Source organism: Thunnus albacares, chromosome 19 (assembly GCF_914725855.1).
Source record: "Thunnus albacares chromosome 19, fThuAlb1.1, whole genome shotgun sequence".
NCBI classification, from domain to species: domain Eukaryota; kingdom Metazoa; phylum Chordata; class Actinopteri; order Scombriformes; family Scombridae; genus Thunnus; species Thunnus albacares.
The window spans coordinates 21,437,892-21,459,829 of NC_058124.1; the positions used below are offsets into that span (position 1 = coordinate 21,437,892).

General features: G+C 38.9%; 1 long non-coding RNA gene across 1 annotated transcript in view; it reads right to left on the reverse strand.

Annotated features, from left to right (window-relative positions):
- The window catches only part of LOC122970372, a 60,970-nt gene extending 43,337 nt beyond the window's left edge, over nt 1-17,633 (reverse strand). The window contains exons 1-2 of the long non-coding RNA XR_006399188.1: nt 17,460-17,633; nt 12,169-12,294 (exon numbers count right to left, since the gene is read on the reverse strand). This is a non-coding gene — a long non-coding RNA (uncharacterized LOC122970372). The remainder of the gene's footprint in view (nt 1-12,168; nt 12,295-17,459) is intronic.
- Nucleotides 17,634-21,938: the final 4,305 nt, after the last annotated feature.

Below are 21,938 nucleotides of genomic sequence, written 5' to 3' on the forward strand. Positions count from 1 at the left end.
TTATATATATATATATATATATATATATATATATATATATATATATACACACACACACACACACACACATATATATATATATATATATATATATATATAGCAGAGATGTTGAGAGAGATACACTGTGAGAGATCGCCCGAGTGTTTTCAAAGACACAGCAGGGACATTGAGAAAGGGGGAATTGAGTTAAGAGAGAGGTTTCCTTCTTTGTGTGATTATAATTCCTTTACAAAATATATTTCACATGCTTGCAATAAACGTTTTTATGTGTTAAAAATGTCCAATTACGTGCTCAGAAATGAAACATAAATAACTCCAGACATGTGGCTTCATGTAGTGATGATGATGCATGATAACGTCACTAAAGTTCAAACTTTGCTATTTTACAAAACAGTTGGTTTTACCTCCATATTTGAAGTAAATGTTTTATAGTCAGTATCTTTAAATCATTATCAAATTAATTCAGACCTGCATGTGGACGGCAACACAACAGAACAGGAATTTCCTTCTTTGGGTGTGTCTGAAATTACTCCTTTGTTTATTTATTAACTGCTCTCTATTTAATAAACACTAAGTAGTTTACTCTGTAGTGAGCAGTAAACTGAGATTCCAGACACTAATGAATCATCACTGACAGGTGGTCTATCACATGACTGTAATTCTTCTTCATTCATCTATTAAATGTGACATATTGCATTGTGGGATTGTTACAGAAAGTGGAAACTACACATTTTTTAGGGATTCTACATAGACCACAAATTTTACACACAAAAAAATGGCGGACAGTAAATTTAGAGCACAATAAAGTAAATAGGGAATGACTGCAGATACTGCTATGGCTTTCAACCACCTCACAAAGTTAATATTATTTGGCTAGATGGGGAGCACTAAATCAGTTAGAAATGAAGGAGAAGAAGAAATAAGAAGCCTTCTGTTGTCTGCTTGCTGTTTCAATAATAAATATTACACCATTATCATTTTAAATTGCGTATATGTGCTGTGGTAGAACGCAAAATTTGGCAAGTGTAGCGACAGTAACAAAGTTGGGAGGACTTGGCAAACGGTTAATTAAGGAAGATTTCTTGTGGTTACAAGTTAAAATAGATAAAACAGGACACTTCAATGCACTAAATGTGGGTTAAGTATCGATCACAGTTACATTGGATATATATGTACTTGTTAAAAGTCCAGTCTGCATTGTTCTTATAAAACAAATTGACAGGACGTTCATTTTACATTCATATGCAACATACTATTGTGTTTTTTATTTCCCTCATTTCATTCTTGTGTAACACCTCATTAAATCGATATCAAATTAAATCAGACCTACTGGTTGACAGCTGTCAACACAGGAAATTCTTTCTTTGTCTATTCCACATAATAGTAAAGGTAGAGGTGTTTCCGTTGTTCCAGTAAAAGTAAAGAATGAGGATCTGACATTTTTAGAGGAATCCTTGCTGTAAATAAACCGGGAAGGGAAGGGGTTTAGACGGGAGGTGGTGAGCTGTGCGGGGAGGGGAGGGAGGCTCTTTTATTGCAACAGTTGATTGTTCTCAGAGTCAAAACAACGCACGCTCAAGCCACTGTGGACTGGCATTGTAATAACAAACAATCCTTATTTTCTGCCATCGAGGTTTACACAATCTGAATTGTCAGGCGGTGGAAAAGGCGAGAGCTCGGCTGCAGCCAAAGTGGGTGCAAGTATCTGCCTGCACAACGCGGGATCGCAATAACAGGAACCACAGAGTGGCTCCTGCAGCGCTGCAGATAAGAGCCACGCTGAATGAGGACCTGAGGCTGTTTAAGCTGCCTCATAAAAAGTTCCAATAATGAATAATGCTGGTAATATTCTACTACTATTCAAGACAAAACACTGCTTGGAATCTGAGAGGACAAACCCAAAACGTTCCGTACATGACGCATCGAAACGTCAACCTCTGACAACCGTTCTGAGTGCATCATGGAATGACTTCTTTTTCTTAAACAGACAACGTCAGCGCTGATGGTGACATGTGTTTGTCTCAGTAATTGACAGCGATTTTCTCCCCTTTATGCCTTTCAGACAGCTCTGATGTCATGGAAAACATAGAATGACAACAACTTCAGGAATGCCGCTCGCTTTAAATCCTCATGTGTACTCCTCTATGCCCTCACAAACCATAAACTCAGCAGGACGTCGCCATTGAATGTAAAGGTGAAATAATAAACTCTGCCACGCCAGTTTCCATTTCCTGTGTCTGCACGCTGATTGACTGTGATTTTCTGTCCGATGTTTTGGACAAGATTCCCGGGCAACTACCAATTAATGTCAAACGTCTTGGCTGTTGGTCTCTTAAAGTGAAAATATTATGAAATTACTAACCAGTATCTCAAAAACAACACGCTTATCTGCCTTTATCATCAGTGAACAGAGGTTGCCCGAGGAAAAGACCTTCCACCGTGTTATGTAATTCTAATTGAGACTTTTTTTGCAGTAAAACGAGGTCAGGTTGAATTTGTTTAATGTGTTGTTTAACCTATAATACAAGTTGGCATGTTGTGTGTGCGTGCTCCTGCTGACAAACTGCAGTGCTGAATGTAGACACCACACGCTGTGATTACAAAACGCTAAATGAATGTGCTCCTCCGAAGGGTATACTTGTCCATAAACAAACCTGTGGTTTGCACTGACTTGCATTTCAAGGTCTTGTAATCATTACAAACTTAGATTAATCATTTTAAATATAGATAACAGCTCTTGCATAAAAGCCTCCTCATGATGCAGGCTTACAAAAATAACACCAAAGAAAAGGAGGATACAGCAGGTATATCTGGCAAATGCTAAAATTGGAACGTAAACATAAATTAAAATATAATTTCAGCTGAATTTGAGATGTATGGCCTACATAAAATTGTGGAGATATGGATTAAATCCTAGAAATTACATTTATATGCTACTAAAGAGTTTTGCAACATACATTTTAAGGGAAATATAATTGCTCCCTGGATTATGTTCACTGGCAAAGTGTTTTCCAATATAGAAACGTTTATTTACCACACACAACTCATAGAGAGGTGGTCGAGGTGGAGAGTGGTTGCAAATTCATGAGGTGTTGTCAACAAAAGCACTCTTTGAGTTAGAAATCTACATAAACAGTCTCTTTATTACACAATCCTAATCCTAGTAGTGTTCATTGCAGCAGAAGTTATTTGCATTTTTTCCTGAGGAAATCCAGTAATTATGTATTACCAGTATTATCTTAACATGTTGTAACACTGCAGCAGACCGTTGGTCATTTTTAGATTTCTGTTTGTGGATTAAAATAGGACTGCAACTTATGATTAATATGTATTAATGACAATATGATTAATAAACGCCTCTTATTATTTCCCAGTCTTTAAATGTCAAAACAACAGTCCAAAACTCAAAGATATTCAGTTTTCTATCATGAATGATGAAGAAAATAATTAAATCATCACATCTGAGAAGCCAAATATATTGGCATATTTGCTTAAAAAATGACAATTATTCAATTATCAAAACAGTTGGCGATTAAGTTTCAGTCAGTTGACTAATTGATTAGCTGATTAATTGACTAATCGTTGCAGCACAAGATTAAAAAAAGCTTTAGAGGTGTTGGTGGGTCTTGAACTTTAGAGAGAGTCGGGGTAGCTGTTTAGTCCTTATGCCAGTTTTTATGTTATGCTTGGCTAATTGCCTCCTGGCTTCAGCTACATATCCTTCTGCAGCGCACAGACATGAGAGCGGTATTGATCTTCTCATCTAACTCTCAGCAATCTATCATGTTTGCAAAAATTCAAGAGATGCATATTTTTGTGCTAAACAATGCCAGTCAACAACTTAATTAATTTAATCTTCAATGAATAAGTAATTCCTGTTAAATTTGAGCATCGTGGCCTAGATTCTAAACCCATGGTGACATAAAAACACAAAAGTGTGGCAGAAATCTCTCTGAACTATGGATACCCTGAGGACTTTGGCATACGAGCCAAAGCCACATTCTTACCACTCCTCATGAGGAGTTCCCAAACAGTCAAAACAACAAACGCGTTCAGGGGAAGTGAAAAGATGGTGGGCTTCAAATCAAGGGTTTCTGAAGAATTTCGGTAAAACATAACAAAGAGAGCGAGAGAGAGCTGCTCAGCAACACGGTGATTCAGAGTAACACAGAGTTCAAACAAACAACAATGACCATCTAAACTACTTTCCCCTTTGGCTGTGCTGGTGTTTGCTGTTTGCTTGTTATTCAGGTTAAACTGGAACACGCACATGTGTTCCTCCTCATCATGGACTCTGCATTAAGGACAAGGAAGTGCGCCAGGTTATTATGAAAGGCAGACAGGTTCAGTTATGTTGGAGGTTTGCAGTTATACTGACTTTGATCTGAGTTTTACTGTATTTCTCATTTGATAAAAAAATGTTGCTATGGGCGAAAAGGCTTTCACAACAAAACACTCCCTCTAAGTGTTGTAGCTGAGTCACCAAATCTTCAGTACAAGTTCAGTCTTTAATGTTCAAATCAAAGACACCAAGTCAAGTTTTAAAGGGAGAACTACACCAATTTTTACACATCAAAGTCTGTTTACGGATGTTGTGGAGTACTACTGCATATGTGAAAAAAGTATACGCCTTTTGTGGATCCAGAGGGAGCTGCGCAAAGTCTGATAAATTGCCTCAAGCGATGTCTTGAATCAGTGTCAGCTGGGGTTGATGACTACTGGTTGGTATGGAGCTAGAAAGAAGTGAGGTTACCAGACCTCTGTAGCCCGCTCTTCATCTCTGCTTGAAGCTAGCGGCTCGAGGCAACATTAGCCACTACTAGCTTATATTAGAGTGTCCAACTGAACGGTCTGTGGTCGAGATGCATTGTGGGCACTGAATAAAAAAGATGATATTCTCTGATTCTGCTGCATCAATTGTCATCTTTTTTTTAAACCTTCCATTGTGAATGCTAAATCGGTAGTGCTCCTTTAAGTCCACATAACTCAAGTTCACGTGTGATTGAACAGTTAGCTCAAACATTACTTGATTAAGTTAAACTTCAAAGCAATAATGTAGTTTTCATGGTGCATAACACAAATACAAACGGGGTAGAAAATCTAATGGAGAAGCACGACTAACGCATGTGCTTCCATACATGCCTGGATGCATGACTACAGAGAAGGTGTCCAGTGGTTGTGTTATGCATTGATGTGCATTGTGCACAACTATTCTGATGGTAGTGGTTTCTTCCGGGATTATATCGCCCCCCCATAACTGGAGCACGAGTGGTCACTGAGTGATTTGATGAGTCTGAGTAGTCTGTGTGCTACAGCCTTCAAAACATAATCACAACACATCAAAACCAAATTAAAGAATGATGGTTATTGGAACAATGCCGTTCATCCCTCCAGTAGAGTTCAGAGACTTCATGTTGTTTTTTCCTTAAATTTGTCACTCATCTTTAGATTAAAGGTGCACAGACTTGCTGCATTATTACATTATTATTATTATTCACTGCAATACCGCATGTATGGCATGCCAAAGCAGGCACCCTTATGTCTGTCAGTTTGCTTTACAGTAAACATTCATGAAAACTTCTATGAGAGTAAAAAGTGATTTTATAAACTCATGTCGGACACTGTTGACAGAAACTCCAAAAAAAAAAAAAAGTATATGTTCAGTGGAGAAACAAGCAAGTATGAAACTAAAAGACAATAACAAGTTATGAGGACATGTGAGAAGAAGCCTTTTAATGACTTTGGATCCTCCTTCAAATTACTGGGTTATATAAGTAATTAGGGATGGGCTCTGATAGCTGGCTGCATTTAAGTGAAATAAATCTTTCATTTTCTATTATGGCAAAGACCAATGTGCTAAACACGCAAGTAGCCATTTACTGGAATAACAAATGTGTAATCTGTCTGCCACAATTAATGTTTTAGATCTCTGAGTGTCGATATTTTGACTTTGGTTATTTAAAAATGAATGAAAACTGAGCCTAAATATAACTGATAAATGATTTTAAATGACTCAAATTCGATAAAATGCCTAAAACCCAAAACGCATCTAAATAAAACTGTTAAATTGAAATGTGTTTTTTGATTAGTGTTGAGAATTTAGTTAATTACAGAGAATTAAATGTCTAATCTAATTTCTGATGGCAGATTACCTTTACCTTTTCATAGCCCTATTTAATTATACACTACATAATAGAAAAATATTAGTAAAAATAGTAAAAATTTATGAAACTGACTTAAAATGCCAACATGTCCTGGGTGATGAGTTCACTGTCCTGCTGCTCACTGATAAACCTTTCAAACCTCGATTAGAATTTGGGACCACGTGCATCCCTGTTCTCTTTGATCTGAGAGATATTTACGAGCATGTTTGACATTTGGGACACAACGCACATATAGTTAATGTAAAATCAATTTAAACAAAGCTCACAATAAGTGGTAGAGCCATCTTCATCAAAGTTATCACCTGACAAGCATCTGTTATGAGAAACAATCTCATCTGGTACTCTGTGTCAACACGTAATCTTGATGTTGGCCAAGAGACTATGCACACTTTCCGATTCAAAACTCTGATAATATGTGTAGTCATGTGAATATTGATTGAGACTCAAGTGTAATTTCAAGCTCAGAGTCTGTAAGACTTAATGAGAAAAGTACTTCACTGAGGTTACATTAGCGTCCTGGTAAAGGGCTCAAGAACAGCTGGGAAGGTTTGCCCAAGATCCTTTGGTAATCAGAAAAGTAACAACCTTTAAGGGGACATATTAGGTACATTTCCAGGTCCATATTTTTATTCTTGGGCTCTACTGGAATACCGTTGCATGACTTACAGTTAAAAAAACTTCTTACTTAACATGATGTTTTACTCTCCGGGAAAGTAAAAAAACAAACAAAGCATCCAGAGCAGGCTGAAACCTGGGCTTTTGTCTTACAGGGAGCATTTTTACATACGTTCACCTCCAGTTTTGGACCTTCAACCATGTTTAACATGGACCTCGGACATCAACGGTGTATAAATGACAAAGCATAATATGTCTCTTTTAACAATGGTGTTTTATTTTGGTCAAATTTAAAAAAATTTTATTGTTTGTGTGTTTTAGCAGTATAGTATATAGACCATACAGTCATGGATGTCCACTTACAGCACACTGAGTTTAACAAGTGAAGATTTCATTAAGAGTTCCTACATATGCTTCTTAATCTTCACATCTGTACTTCTGATAAAATACCTTTGGGGGTTCTGATTAGACCAATCTGTCCCACGCAATGTCTGTTCCTCAGGTTTTCCCTGCAGACACACACACCCACACATACACATACACACACACACACACACACTTCACACGCGCACAAGCACATCACACTATTAATAACATCGCGTGCCGGCAGTTTCTCTTTCCCGGCTCTCACGCCATGACATCACGGGGTTTAACATATTCGCAGTGTTACAGGGTGGCTCGCGTTAAGTCGGACTGACAGCGAGCTGACATTAAGCAGCATTCCATACATGCTGCCCTGTTGGGGAAAGCAGTTAGAAGATCATAACATATTTGAGTGAAGTTTGATGAGCGTGCAGAGCTGAGGGGACAAGGCTTAAAGAGGATTTCGTTGATCATGTTAGAAGCCAATAAACGGTGTCGCTCAGTTCAGAGTGGAGCACATTTAAAGAATGACGGCAGAATTGAAAACATTCATAGATTTCACGTGTTTCAACATGTCAAATGTTAAGATTCGCAGACTGGAACCTGGTGTTCAGATCTGTGTGTTCTTCTGACATAATACCATCTAATTTTACAGCTGTTTGAGTCATGTCTAATTGCTGAAACTGAAGGCAATTATACTTCTGACTACAATGGTTGCATGCCAGAAATGTCTTCCATCGTGGCTGGTATGCATAATGCTTCTAAGAAACGGTCCTGAAAATGAGCCTAAACTTTGACTTATAGGAAAAAAAAAAATCTTAGTAAAAAATAGGAATGAAGAAATGAAGATTAAAGTAACTTTTAGCATCTGATCCTTACAGTAAGTGCTGCAGTGACTTCTAAGTCTTAAAAAATAAGGACTACAGTTATGTCTGCCCAAAATGCCCTCCCTCAAGCATCTGATCAGCCAATAGCAAACCAGTTGTGAACAGGGATTTTTTTTAAACGTAGCCTGTAACCCCACAAAGTTATATAGTTACTTTATTACAGGGGACCTATCATGCACGTTTCCAGGTCTACATTTATATTCTTATATCACTGGAATATCTTTGCATGATTTACAGTTTTAAAAAAAATCCTTATTTATCTTAGACTGGCACATTATGCAGCCCATCAATTAAGCCTCCTTCTGAAACTCTTTTAGCTCCGGTCACTTTAAGGCCCTGCTCCTGATGAGCACGCTCTGTTCTGATCGGTTAGCTTCTGGAAGCTGCATCACAGCTGACTTCTGCTGGCTCCAGAGGCTACGTAACCAAACAATAGTAGTCAGATGTCACGTCCTTTTCTTGTTCTTTACTTAAAATGTTCTCAAATGCATCCGTGCAGGTTCAAGCTCGAATCTGATCTGAAATATGTGAGCGGACAACGTGAACAACTCGTGGAACAACCTTAGCAACAAAAACTACGTAACGGATGGCTGTTTTTGGACATGCGCAAACAACCAGATGTCAGTTCAATGAGGAAGTAGAAGTAACTTTGCAAACGATACATTCAGAGCAGGCTGAAGACCTGGCTTTTGACTTTAAGGGAACATTTTACATATATTCACCTCAAGCTTTGGAACTTTGATCATGTTTAACATAGACATCTGACATTGTAACAGTATATAAATGACATAAAATCACAAAAAGCACATTATTGCCCCTTTAAATACTCCTCACTCTTGGAAGTAACGCTCGGTTACTACTGTAGGCAGTAAGCTAGTTAGCCAGATATGCTAACAGTTGCAGCTTATGTTAAAGTAAATAGAAGAAGGACAGCACCCTCCAGATTCTTTAGACATTGAGTACCACTCTTACTACAGTCTCATGCTTACCGCCTCAATAAGTAAAGAAATCCAAAGTTTGACCTGTTTTAACACTCACAAATGTTTAAGCGTGGACTTTTATTCTTCATTCTAAAAATAAGAGCAAAATTACATCATACCTAAAATGATGAGCGGCTTCATACATACCTGCCCTGGACACAGTCTGAGAGACCGTCATAGTCAATATCATTGGGAGTGCCAAAGAGATTTCAGCACCATCTAAGATAAGAGATCACCTCCAATGATTGTCTACCTCCATAACTTAATATGATACTGATACATCATGATGACGTAGGTAAAGAGGAGGAAAGACAGGGTACCGTTTAAGTATTTTTTTTTTTACCCAAGACCCTAAATATGTCCCATAAAGAAAATACATAACGTCCGTACATTCCTGTTGCTGCATTAAAATGTTGTTTGTGTATGTTTGGGAATGGTTGTGTAGGGGTATTTCATGAAAACAACCTGATCTGAAGAATATCCTCAAGGTAACTGCATCCTTGTCGAGACGCATGCATCCGGTATGCCATCTGATACGCCTAATCCAAAAGGCGTGAAAACTCCTCAGCATGACATGATACGGGATGAATCGTGAGGAAAAGTGTACAGTCACGAATACCCTCATTACCTTCACGTTACTGCTTTGGCCACCGGATGTCAAAATCTCTTTGACTCAACTGTCAGCAGCAACGTGACACAATATAACAATTAACTGGATGATTTAGGAAAACATAGGGGAGGAAAATATTCCAACACACTGTAAAAGGGAAAGTTTGAGCTCATTCCAGCCAGATCCTATCCCAGCTGTCTGGATGATAAAAACAAACCTAAACAGAGTCTGAACATTCCTGCACTAATACACAGAGAGGCGGTGTCAGCCACCATGTTTACCAGCAGCAGATGGAGGTGGGGTGTGCAGTCTGCTGGCAAACAGGTCGACTCCCTAACAGAGGCGAGGCGGTATCACCTTCCTGACGCATGATGTCATGGGCTGCCACCTCTCTGTCTGCCATCTCTGTCCATTCCAAGTGTCTGCTCATCCTTATCCCATCAGGGTATGAGGGTTTGTAACATCACTCCTCTGCTTACAAAGCTGGCGCTGAGTTACAGGTAGGTTGCAGGTGGGGTTCACGTGGAGTGACAGTTAAAAATAAGCCAAATAAGTTAAATCAGACTTTAAAAAACACTTATTCTCCATTGTGAAAAAACGTCCAAATCATTGGACCTCTTTAACATCTCTTTAAAACGGGCCTGCTGCCAGTCTGACTTCCTCTGGCTTGTGGACTCTTGGAAAGACGCAGCGGTGCAGGAAGCAGAATTGAATGCATCCCTCCAGGGTTAGTATATACCCAGGAGAGCCTGCTTGCTTTCCGTCTTTCACTCTCTGACAAAGCAGCATGAAAGTTTGGCCAGGACTGCCGTGCTGGAAGCTGACAAATGAACACCGAGCTGGCAGCAAGTATGTGGTTATGAAACAAACCAAACTTAATTTAGCACTCATCCAAAAAGCAAATATACAAGGTCAAAAAACAAGATTTAATGAAAATGAGCGAGCCATAGTATTTTATTTTTCCTCTCCCGAGTTCACTGCTTTCAGTTCAGCATCCAAACAAGGACTTTCTCGGTCGATGCACGCTCTAGCCTGCACTGTTCGTTTCATAACCAAAGACTCTGCAGAAGGGATATACAGAGCCAGTGCACAAATAAAACTACAGAACAGAACAGAGTCAACACATATATAGAAGTATACAGTATGCACAGTCACACTATACACATTTACGTGCTCAAGACTACTGAAAATTATACATTAAATTTTGAAAATCAGGCTGCACAGATCCTTTCTCAAACAGGATTTTGATATGACGCACATCGGAACACCTGCACCCATTGTTTTATATGTGACGCTGCACATCTGCAGCCTTTTTGTCACTGCAGGTCGACAAATGCCAACGGGTCAAAATATGTCAACTCTCAAGAGAAGCAGCAGTTTTATGACATTTGCTGCCTGAATCGCCACATCCCAGCTCCTGTACCATGACAGACTACTTCTTCTGTCTGTATGACCTGTCTGATGTTTGCTACAGGTGTCGAATGACGCATCCCTGCCATCGCGCCTCATGTGACCCCAAAATCAAACCAAGCAAAATATGCATTATCGCATTTTTTGAATAAATATGAATTCAAATGGAATTGTGGCTTCAGTGCATTAAAATGAAATTGTGAGACCTGACTTTCATGTATTTATATGTACCACACTGTGACTTTTCTGCCTGAATTTCCAGTTTACCATCTTAAACCCTGTTCACCTGCTGGTAGGAAGTCATTATAAACTCATGCTGTTCAGGGAAACACTGTAAAACTTAATTTAAAATTCTACTTCCCTAAAATACTTCCCTAAAATACTAACTATGTCCGGTTGGATTTTGGGGAAATGTGCATAAAATGATGCACACAACATCCAGAATATTTCCATTTGATGGAACTGTGCAGCTATAAAAACATGAAGTTTTGGGTTTGAATATTTCACTCAGTGTAAACATCACATATCCTCAATGAAGGCTGATACAGAATATATACATGATATTGTTAGACATTGTAGAATAAGATGATTTTCCAGCCTAAAAGAAAACAAAAACTGGATGCCAAGAGGCTGAAAACCAACCAGAACCACTATTAGTGCTCCGAAGCTTTGTTATCATGCCAATATGCACCTTACTTAGACTTTAGATGGAGGTTTTGAAAGTGCACAAACACAGCCAACTGATGCCAGCATTTCACTGTGAGACTCCTGCCAGATCTCTCACTCATCGCTCTACGATCATCCAAGCGTTTACCTGTTAGTGTGCCTATTAAGCATGAGCACAGTGTTTTCCAGTGGCCATGGCAACGAGGAAGACTGATTGAGCTGCATGAGCAGGAAGTGCTGCGAGGACAACAGGATGTGCCCTGGCTCCGCCGTCGAGGGTCTAAGAATTCTAGGAAGTTATTGTACTTTGTGGAATGGGCTGAGGAATGCAAGATGTCTGCCGTTTTTTTTTTTTTTTTTTTTTAGGTCTGAGTCGTATCACATGTTGGAGGCGACAGGCTTTGAAGATAATGTGACCCTGTTTGATGCATGTGTGGCACCGCTTTGGCACACGGATGTTTGCGGTCACCCACCTCTACATTCTCCTCTGACAGCCTGAAGGTCTCGCAGACATGAATAAAAACCGCCCTCAGCAGTTATTCAGCCCATGGGTGCAAACGTTTGGGCACATCAGCAAGGTGGATGGCAAAACATGTCACCTGAAAAAATAAGATGACAAATATGGAACTTATGACCACAATGGAAGGCAGCTATCAGCAAAAAACAGTGATAAATTCTCTGAGCCCTCAAAATCTGATGGATGACGAGTTCCAGATAAAATAAACGGCAAAATAGATGCAGGAACCTTGACCACTCAAACCACAATGTTCCCCTTAAGTTTCCCCTGAAGTAGGTTGAGCTTTGGATTAAACATTCTTTTCAAACTGTAAGACAATGTCCCATATAGGTTGTGCCACTGATGCTGAGTGTTTTTTTCATGCTGTGCTGAAAACAATGGTCACGTTGCTGTTAAAGTGAGGTGAAGTGATATGGAGTCTGTAGGCATGTGCTCAAAATAAACACTGAACCTGCAATGTTTCCTCAAAACAGTTGAAAAGGGCAGGACTCCAGTGCTATAAAAGGTAAAATAAGCATCTCTTGTCTTAGATATTGGACCACTGGTTGGCAAAAACAAGCAACATGAAGAAGTCACTTTGGGCTCTAGCAGAGTGTAATGAGCATGTCTGTATTTTCTGACATTATCAAGTTATTATCAACTAATTGCCAAAATAATTGATAGATAAATCATGAAAATAATGTTGCAGACCTAAAATATTACATCTGATACATTATTTTTATGGCTGTATCATAACTTCAAATGAGAAATTTTATATATATACTGTGCATGTTTTTATCTCCAGACATTTTGTGTATTCACTGATGCTGTGTAAAACTGATGCTTATTATGTTGTTTCTCAGCTCTAAGTTGATTCAAGATTTTAGTGTAAAAATGAAGGATTGCTTTTCTGCAGTTGTAAACATTGAAAGGTTTTTGTATCCAGCACCTGACCCACTGATGTTTGAGTATCTTTACTACTAATAACACTGCAAGTTTAATCTGTCATTTAACTTGCTCACTGCACAAATCAGTTGGTCCAAGAAACCAAGCTCTTAATCCGCACTCTCCTCTTCCGCCTGTGGCATCTATTCACACTTTTCCTGCAGACAGATTATGTATCCGGTAGCCTGACATTCTTAACTCGCGCGGTGTTTTTGATCTTGCGTTAGCCACACCGCTCTAATTGTCCCTGCCTCGCCATCGGCCCCTCCCCAGCAGTCCTCCCTGTGTGCTGGATGTTTCCGTTGTGACAGCCCTTCTCCCTGACGCGTGGATGGAGCTGTCCCCCTCAGGGTCAAGGGGCAGCAGGGTCATGGGTTAACACCACAGGCTGCGCTCCAACAACAAACAAGTTGTCCTGAAATCCCAAAACAGGGGCTGAAAGGCTTAATTTTCTGGTCCTATAAATCCCATCACACCCTAAATACACAGCTAATGTCTTACTCTTTTTCTACAATGAAGTCGCCACCGTGAATGTTTCTTTTGAAGCTGCTCGGTGATGGGTTATAGCTGTTTATACGTGTTGCCATCAGCTCTATTGCATCTGTTCAATCTGTAAACGGTAAAAAACAAGCAATGGAGTGAAACACGTCGAGCTAATGGGGGATGAGGGTTAGTGCGCTGATCCCCTGCCGGATCAAATGTTTGCTTGGTGATGAAAGCTACGTTCTGCCTGTGGGATCAGGGTGTCTGTTTGTGTGCCTAAAGGTGTAGCGAACAGCACATCGACCCCCCCGATGATGTGTTCTTCAGTGGAAAGGTTAACAGGTTTGACCCCCCCCGAGTCCCCACCAGGCATGATGGTCAAAGACAGACAGGTTGGCCGACAAACTGACAAACATACAGGAAGACATGAGGCAGAGACTGGAGAAACTTTAGCTACTATGAAAGCCAAGCTAAAACTGAGCCTCTTCTATAGCTGCATTTTAGACCATGGACCCCCATTTGATCTCCTTTTATATTGTACAGTGTACTTTTTAAGGCTGCAACTAGCAATTATTTTAATTATCAATTCATTGTTGGGTGTATAAAATGTCAGAAAATGGTGAAAATTGTTAATTACTGTTTCCAAAAGCCCAATGTGATGTCCTCAAATATCTTGTTTTGTCCTGACCAACCCAGAGATGTTCAGTTTACTATCAGTTTACTAAAGAAACCATAAAAAAGTCATTTGAGAGGCTGGAGCCAGAGAATTTTGACTTTTTTTTTTTCTTAAAAAATGATTCGACTAATCGATTAATCAATCAATCTTTGCAGCTCTAGTATTTTTCATATCACAGATCATCCTAAAAACAATAAACAATGATTTCCATAACTGATAATCCTGTCAATCAATCAATAAATAAAAAGAAAAAAGAAATTGGTCAAAAAAATGTCCATCACAGTTTCACAGAGCCCAAGGTAACAACTGCACCTTACCCAAAAATACTCAGTTTACAATTATTCAAAATAAAGAAAAGCAAACAATCCTCACTTCTGAGAAGCTGGAACAATGGATGTTTGACATTTGTGCTCAATAGATGACTTAAAAGGAGTAGTTACACTTTTTTGGGAAATACGTTGTTTTGCTTTCTTGCTGAGTTTGATGAGAAAATTGATACCACTTTCATGTTTGTATGGTAAGTTAAATCCAGCAGCCGGTTAGCTTAGCTTAGCACAAAGACTGCAAACAAATGGAAACAGCTAGCCTGGCTCTGTCCAAAGGTAAAAATGCATCTACCAGCACCTCTTAAGTTCACTAATTATCATGTTATATCTCATTTCTTTAACCCAAAAACATAACATTGTGGTTTTAAGGGAGATTAGTTGCTGATTATTTCTTCTCATCTCCTTCTACTAATCTATTAACTGACTAATTGTTTGGGTTCTATTAAGGACTATCTGATAAAATTGATTATTTAATGTGAAATTATAAAACAGTTCACTCTAAGAGATAATAATGCAGCCAAACATGACTCAAATGTGTTTCTAAAAAATTCTTGTTAATCATTATAAGAATAAACTATTTGTCTTGTTGGTGGGGGGTCCTCATGAGTTCACCCAAAGGCCCCTCAAGCTTCCTGGATCCTAGTTTAGTTCCACTGCATTAACATAATAGTCACATCAGTCAATCATCTGCCAGGATTTGTGGTAATGTATGTACATGAACTTTGCCGGGGAGCATTTCTGATAGCAACAGTAATATGCAGGGTTGATAAAAGCAGAGAAGCTGGCAAAATAGGCCAACAATTAATTTGGGATAATGGATTACTGAGCGTTACTACTGCTGCCAAGCCCAGTGCTTCTATAAAAAGCATTCAGTGTCTTGCCAGTACAGGTTAGGTTAGTTCCAGGCTAAACTGGCACCGGAGGCTTTAAAGGATAGGTTCAAAAGTTTTCATGTCTGTCAACAGTGAGGTGTCCAAATCAACAGTCAAAAGTTGATCTGAAGCTTATGTGAGGCTTCAGCAGTCTGAGTCAGTCATATCAAGTGGATATCTGCCATATTTACAGTCTTTTTAGCATCAAATTCCCTCTTTGTGTTTCCTCGGACACTGTTTTCCTGTTGAGCTGCGGAAGTATAGGAACAATAAGAGGGACTCTGGCACTAAAAAGACTGTAACGTTGAAAGATATCTACTTGATTTGACTCATTTGGACGGCTGAAGCTTCATATTAGCTTCGGATAAACTTTTAAATACATTTTTTCACAGAAGGAGGACTGTGGATTTTGGCCCCCATCACTTACATTGTCAGTGCATTATGAAGGGATCCTCTAATGGTCAGTATGAACAGGAGGAATAATTACGGCAAGAAAAACATGTTTCAGTGTTCATTTGGGCACCTGACTATTGTTTTAAGAGAGACTTGAAGACAGAAATTGTGAACCAGTCCTTTAACACTAATCAATGTAAAGAGCAACAAATGCAAGCAGCCAGTAGAAGACAACATGACCACATGTATCTAGTGCCCTCTACTGGGAAGTTCTGTCAATTCAGATGCAACATACAAAGTGAGCATAGAGGCAAAACCAAGCACAACATTTCATAGTGCTTCAGCTTTATCAAGTCTTTCTGAATCTGAGCTGCTACCACTGAATTTCCCTGGTATGAAACCCATTTTACATAGTTTATTCATTTAAGTGTTAATTTATATTGTCTGTTACTTATTTCCAAACATGGAGGTCCAGATCTCTCTCCACAGAAATACAGCTGTGCTGGGGAAAATACTAGAGCTACAACGATTAGTCGATTAATCGATTCGTTGCCAACTATTAAATTAATCGCCAACTATCTTAATAATTGGTTGATCCTTTCGAGACATTTTTCAAGAAAAAAAAGTCCCAATTCTCTGATTCCAGCATCTCAGATGTGAATATTTTCTGGTTTCTTTAGTCCTTTTTGACAATGAACTGAATGTCTTTGGGTTGTGGACTGTAGGTCAGGACAAACAAGACATGTTGGGGTTGTGTCTTGTGTTTTGGGAAACACTGATCAACATTTTTCACAATTTTCTCACATTCTATAGACCAAACAACCAGTCGATTAATCAAGAAAATAATAGACAGATTAATGAAAATAATAGTTGCAGCCCTAGAAAATACATCCTATTTATTTATTAGCCTAAAAGTAGTAAAAAAATAAATAAATATATTGTGTCTAGAAAATATCTACCAAGTGTTGACTGAAATCCCCAAAGTAAAATAAAAAATGGAAATGGAAAAATAGGAGGACATGACCTCAGTTTCCTCAGTTGTAGCCACAGCCCTGTTTGAGATATTTTATTATGAACAACAACCTCAACAGAATGTTCCTATTAATATTTGGAAGATATCAACACATTTAAATGCAGTTTTGGTTATATAGGTGCACATTAATTTGATGTGAACTTGTGTACAGTGCCAGTACAGGTATATAAACAAAAGACCTGCAGTGCAGAGGTACAGTAACTAGTATAAGAGGTTCAGAGGTGCTGCACTACTGTAAACATCCCCAGCATCCCAACTACATCACAATGCCATGAATTAAATAGTGAATGATAGGAAACTGAGTTTGTAAAGGTGAATTTTGCATAAAGCACATTTGAAAGGTTCAAAAGTACTAATGAATACACACTTGCCACTGTCCCTGCACTCTGCAGTACTTTTCAAAAGGCTTTATAGGAGTCATAACTGATATAAAGTGAAAATGAAACTGCATTGATTTGAGGAGCCAGCACTAAAAATAGTTTACCTAAACAAAAGCTAATGACGCTAGCAAACATGAAGTAGCTGAGGTTATTATCTTACCTGGTGGCTCTTCCTCCTGCCGGGAACAGGCGGATACTGGGAACATACAGCTAAATCTTCTAACTCGTCAATCGTTTTAATCTGGGGTTATTTTGAATAATAAGTAGGCTAATTATTTTCACACCTGTGTGTTGCTTTGTTTGTTTGTTTAACAGTTAAGGCCGCACGTTAGCTTGAAATACGTCACAGGGCACGCCCATTCCCTTCTAGTTTAACGCATGATTTAACGGTCCATTTTAACGGTTTTTAACGGTTTTACTAAACGCCTTTTTCCCATCAAAATGCAACAAAATTCATCCAAACGTCATCAAATTTAATAAATAATGAGCCCAAAAATTTACTGATTTGTTTTAGACAAGGATAAAATGTAAGTGGTTGCCAAATTATTTTAGGAAAACAAACCTCGTTATGCAGTAAGCGACCAAATTTAACATGTGTGCTGTAAATAAATGCGCTTTTAAAAATTAAAAAAAAACTTTTTATTTATTGTCTCCTTAGAGGGAAAGGTCACTGCAAATAAATATCCTGATGGGAGTACATGGTCTCTTCCAGGAAGACAGTGCCCCAATTCACAGGGCACAGGGGTCACTGAATGGTTTGATGGGTATGAAAATGATGTGAATCATATGCTATGGCTTTCGCAGTCACCAGATCTCAACCCACTTGAACACCTATGGGAGATTTTAGACTGACGTGTTAGACAGCACTCTCCACCACCATAATCAAAACACCAAATGAGGGAATATCTTTTGGAAGAATGGTGTTCATCTCTCCAGTAGAGTTCAGAGACTTGTAGAATCAATGCCAAGGTGTTTTGAAACTGTCCAAGCACACGTGGTGGCTCAACACCTTACTAAGACACTTTATGTTGGTTTTTCCTTTAATTTGTCACCGATCTGTGTGTGTACATATATATATACATATATATATATATATATATATATATATATATATATATATATATATATATATATATATATATATATATATATATATAAATAATAATCTCCCTCTCACCCCCTCCCATGGGGGGGTGGTGGTGTGTCTTCCTCAAGCTCAGGTCCTCTACCAGAGTTTGAGGGTTCTGCGCAGTATCTTAGCTGTTCCTAGGACTGTGCTCTTCTGGACAGAGACTTCAGATGTTGTACCCGGGATCTGCTGGAGCCACTCTCCCAGTTTGTGAGTCAAAGCCCCCAGTGCTCCAATTACTACTGGCACCACTGTTGCCTTCACTCCCCACATCCTTTCTAGCTCCTCCTGTTGTTTGTCGATCAACACGATGTCCAGTTGGTTAGCCATCACCAGCTTGTCAGTCTGGATCTGGAAGTCCCACAGGATCTTGGCTTGGTCAACCACCTTAGGAGGTGTCTTCCATTGTGACCTTGGGTTCTCCAACCCATACTCAGTGCAGATGTTCCTGTACACTATGCCAGCCACTTGGTTATGGTGTTCCATGTACGCTGTTCCTGCCTTCATCTTACACCCTGCTATTATGTGCTGAACTGTCTCAGGAGCATCTTTGCACAGCCTGCACCTGGGGTCCTGTGTCTGGGTACATATATATATATATATATATATATATATATATACACACACATACATATATACATATATATATATATATATATATATATATATATATATATATATATAGGAAACATATAGTGATGACGAAATTATGTCTGGTTTGATTGTTAAATGATGTCATTCATGTTCTGTGTGACATGTTCTCAATAAAATATGAAGAAAAAACATATGTCCTGTAAAATTTAAGTGCTTTCAGTTCAAATGGTGATAACTGCAGTGATGACCAGACTTACTTGAATTTTTGGATAATTAACACTTGTGCATTTTTTTCTGGATATGGTTACCTATTCTAAAAATGATGCATCAAAATAGACATTGTGGTAGAGAAACAATGCTTATTGGCTAAAAGCATGAAACATTATTAACATGAACTAGATGTTTGCTCAGAGCTGTACAAAACCATACGTTTATGCATTTTGACAATGGTCACCACAGTTTAAAGTGCCTGTCATTACCTGTTAGTCAATAGAGCTTCATCACAGTTTAACAAATTAATTTGTAATTTGGACTTTTAGTGCTGAATAACTCCAATAAAACTAACTTCCTTAGCCCAAACTCTGGATCTGGGTCAGACAATATATTTCTGAAATTGACTTAAATTGTCCACTAGAGTGCAGTATTACGACATGTATGCAGAACATTGGCCCAGTTTCTGAAACCCTTTAATTCATTCAGCCAGTCATGTATACAATCCTATATCATTCATAAATGTGTGCTTGATTCAAGTTATAATCTTAGGTTTATAAGCTTGTACAGTTAAGGTTGTAGCCTACTTGTAAAAGAATGCATATTCCATCAACTTTAATTGTGATGAAAACACATTTTCAAATGACTCCTTATTTAATGAACATTCCTGCATCTGAACTCACGAACAAAACTGTGATCAGACAGAAATGCCACAAGTCTTTTTAATACATGTAATTTAGATTTGATTGTTTCCATGCTGAAAAAAATTACAGCTGCAAATGTCTGTTTCATCCATCAATCATGCACAATCAACAATCACTCTTTTAGATTGAGTGGTATGTTTGGAGGAGATACTTTCAGACACAAAAAAACAAAAACACAGGCTGTGACCTCCAACATGTCAGCAGTGGACAATAGTAGGGCAGCACGGTGGCTTGGTGGCTAGCAGTGTTGCCTCACAGTAAAAAGGCACAGGGCTCAAATCCTGGCTGACCCAGGTACCCACTGTATGCAGTTTGCATGCTTCCTCCCACCATCAAAGACATGTACATTAGGATTAGTACTCGAATCAGTGCCCTTGACTACTGGCACTGGCAAAAAGAACTGGAGTTAGTCCCTTGGTGCTGCACCGTGGCTGCCTGCTGCTCCTATGGGATGGGTGAAATGCAGAGGATGTTTAATAACATAACATAATAAGCGTGTCATGTCTTTTGTCTGTGCTGTCTGCTGCTCTGTGCAGGTCTTTAAGAGGGAGATTAGTGAGTCTGGTGAGTCAGACGGCCAGATGTGTCATCAGGTGAACCTGTCTGACTCCAACAGCCACCACAGCCGAGCTTATTGTCCCTCTCTGCCCGTCTGTGCCCTCGTTCTGCAGCACCCATTATTCTCTCTTCCCCCTTTTGTTCTCCTTTTCCTCATCATTTCTCTCCTCTCTGCATCTCACCCTGTTCCCTTCTGTCTGTGTCCTCTTTTTACGCCTCTTCACCCACTCCTTTCTGTGAAGTCACTGCCCTGGTTTCCTTTCATGTCTGATGTCTCCATCACTTCTGCTTTTTCTCTTGTTCTCATTTTGATGCTTTTCTTTCTTTTTCATGCTGTTCGTCATTTTGTTTTGATTGTGGCTTCCTTTGTTTCCTTCTTTCCAAGAGCTGTGAATGGGATAATTTTCCAGGTGACTGACTGAACCCAAATCACCTGAAAGTCAAAATGAAAAGAGACAACAGCACTCAGGCAAGCTATCAAGTGACAGAGTATTCAATTTAGGGAAAACAGAACAGATAAATAACACTTTAAACTGTATTACATCAGCTTCTGTATAAGTAAAACAAGCTAGAAAGCCATAATTACACCAAAAACATGAAATAAGACAGCAGAGGTAACGGTAGCCCCTGTTGGTACAAAAAAACTAATTTTGGTTTCATTTCAGTGCATTCATGCTGCTACATTAAACAAAATGAAATCAGTGGGTGTGTGACAGAAAGGCGAGACGGATCCACTGTGCATTTGGATCTGGATGAAAGTGACTGAGATGAGACGAGAAAAATACAGCTGCTGGGCCTCATTTGTAACAGACGCCCTGGTGCAAAAAAAAAAAAAAAGAAGAAGAAGAAGAGGAAGAAAAAAGGAAAAAAAAGCAGGAAACACTTTGTTTTATCGGATGCAGCAGTCTTTTTCTCTTGCTGCAAAATGTGGGATATGACAGTGCAAATCAATTACACAATTACATAATCTAACTGGGTCAGACAGCAGCAAATGATATTAAAAAAGATTTCTAAGCCAAAATTAGGAATGTAAAAGAAGTACAAACCAGTGAAGCTTCATGGATAAACCACAATTTAAGAATATCTAGGGCAACTTTTTTTTGAAAGATAACAATTATGAAAAGCTTTAATAGCAGTTTACTCAGAATAACAAATGGTTAGACATAGTTTCGTGCCATTCATCCACATTTAATCTCAGGATTTGAAACATAAAATGTCAAAAAGGGGGATTAGGATGGGAAGTCTGACACCAGCAACAGCCATCGCAAGTCTGTCCTCGTGTCTGTTAGTGCTGTAGAGTGGTGAAACGTGTGTGTTCTTCATCAGTGGACAACAACAGCTCTTTTCATGGCTGTCAGTGTATCCGGGTCAGCTGTGCAGGAGATGCTGAGAGTCCTGCAGCTGTTGGAGGGAGCGAGAGGGAAAGAACAGCAGAGAAAATGAG